The following is a 2,634-nucleotide window of genomic DNA, read 5'->3' as shown; positions in this document are numbered from 1 at the left end:
CCACACTGAGCGACATGTTCCTGCATCACCATCCCTACTCCAGCAGTATTAGTCTCTCCTGGTTTATTCTGGTTCAGTGCTGAAGCCAAATCACTCACTAGCATTTCAAATGTGTGTTAATCCACAGCTGGAAATAGTGTCCACCCAATGCCCTGTTTACTACTGCTGGAGTACTTTTACTACAATGTACAGTGTAAGATGTTTAAAGAATGTACGTCTTCTTGTGAGGGACCGAGCTGCAGGACTGAGGACTCACAGGTGAATTTAAAACAGGGTTTTTATTTCACCCTAAATATGACAAAGCTGCAAAAAGCAAATTCTGGCCCATAAAAGAGGCCAAAAGAACAGAGCAATACTAAAGTTATAAGCAATGAAATAACCCAGCACAGACATGAGAAACACCGACCAGAAGGGGGCGTATATATACGGGTTGATCAGACCAGTTACACACAGTAGGGGGAACATGTAACACTTACACCTAAGCTAACGACAAAAAGCACAAAACAGTACAACTGCTCTACCTAATCAAACAAATAACAATAATCAAACACAACATATATCCAACAATCCAACACAAATCACATGAATAAAGAAATATTTAAACCAAATAAACCTGGTCCACCCCTTGAGGTGGCAGACACTTGGTATGGTCTGATTGTGGGCTGGTATAAAAGCTCCCCTGAAGCCATGTTTAGCCTGAAGAGACCTCAGCACCAGGAAAGCAAAGAAAAGAAAAGAGTAAAAAGAAACAACATTAAACATAGAAAAGTTAAGAAAACGAACACACTAATCACAAAACTTAAGGACTTCAACAAGAACAACATAAATGATAAGTGTGTTGTTTGCTGCGGTAAGGTATGTGTTGCTATTTGTGTGTGTTAGTTTGTACAATGTGAGCGCAAAGTGGTTCAAATGCTTCAAAACTTAAACCTAAGTGGTCACTGGGATGACCGACATTCACGGTCGGATGACTATGAGTGTGTCCATCAAGCTTCTGTAGGAACAAATGGGCCAATCAGACCCAGAAACACTGACAAAGAGCTAAACTCTTAAAATCCTGAGTCAGACTAAAGACCTGCTGACGGTAAGAAAACTACAGAATAATGCCAACCCTACTCTGTGTACTTCTGGTGATCTTTGCTGATATTTGAGGACTAACAGAAAGTGTTCAATGTTTTCAGTTTTGTCTTCCTGGAGATACGGTAACTTTATAAATGTGATTTGTGCAACAGATGCCTAAAATGCTGCTGTAAAGACAAACACAGCTCATCATGTGCAAGAATTTCTTTAAAAAGAGCGATTTTCAGCAGCAGAGAAGCCCTTTGACTGTGACAGCTCCGCGGTGAGAGGTGGTGCTCTCAGCGTGCTTCAGCTGCTGCTTGGAGCTACTTTTAGCTTCTGTTGTCTCATTAGCTCTGACTGGCACACTCTGAGACGTAGAAATGACCAGCTGGAGACCAGTTACGTGGTCACGGGGGGTCAGCGGTGCGTCACTGGATCAAACGCAGCGCTGAAAGAGCGCTGCTCCAATCTGAGCAGCCACTCTCTGGCTTCAATCAGTGTCCAGAGCGCTCGGTGCCTCAGTCAGACGGGCTTTACACCTCTGAAGTGTGAGATCCTGCGAGGTGCCGAAAGATCCGTGAATCAGGCAAAGTTGGTGTTTTAGAAAACCTGGCGTTGGTCTCGGCCTGCTGTGTGAATGTAAAGAGCCGGTGAGCACATACGCACTCTGGACTCCTGCATTCCTTCTGAGGGTTTGGAGACCAGATCGATATTGCTCTTCTGAGTGGGGTCTTGTCGTCACCGCCGGGTTGCCAGGCAACAGTTGAGTCACCAGGAAGTCTTACACGTTGGGCCTGGCTTAATTTTTACCCTCTTGGTGGTGAATAAAACATAATTGGTGAACTCTAGAGGAGCTCCTGGGTGGTTTTTATTTTATTTTAATTTAAATTCTGGACAGAGCCGGGCCAGCTTTTCCTCTTTCTCCCGTCTTCATGCTTCTGACTTTATTACCTGCTGCTCTGTCTCCACCTTCAGAAGATACGAGCACCTCCACACCTCATAGACGTTACATCTTGTTTGTTCAGTTTGTGCTAAGACCCAAATTAAACGGACAGTTGTGGTCGTGCGACAGGTTCCATGACCCAGACTGATGTCAGATACCCGCCCATGGCTGCAGCGGACACAGGAGGCATTTCAGTCTTCTTACTTTTTGATGTGAAATCGTGTTTCCCAGAATGTCACGATGACTCCAGAGTGAAACATGATGACAGGACGTGCTGTCATTTTGGGAGGAAAAAGAAGTCATGACGCGATACAACTTCCTCTCCGAGTGAATTTAACTTCAGAACACGGTTTCAGATGAGGTGTGTTTTGCAGTAATGTGTGGATGAGGACATGAAATATCAGGAGATAAATGGATAGTCAGGCAACAGAGGGCCCTGACACACACACACACACACACACACACACCATACTCTTGTCTCTCATTACTTTGCCCTACCCTGCAGAGACTATTCCGAGGGTGGCTCATAATAAGATCGACTAATTAGCCTTGGTTCTTAGGGAATCCATTTGCCCATTACTGTAACACATGCTGGGACGTGTGTGTGTGTGTGTGTGTGTGTGTGTGTG

The sequence above is a fragment of the Stegastes partitus genome, unplaced genomic scaffold, assembly GCF_000690725.1.
Source record: "Stegastes partitus isolate 25-593 unplaced genomic scaffold, Stegastes_partitus-1.0.2 Scaffold399, whole genome shotgun sequence".
Classification (NCBI taxonomy): Eukaryota; Metazoa; Chordata; class Actinopteri; family Pomacentridae; genus Stegastes; species Stegastes partitus.
Note: the sequence above shows the minus strand (reverse complement) of the source record.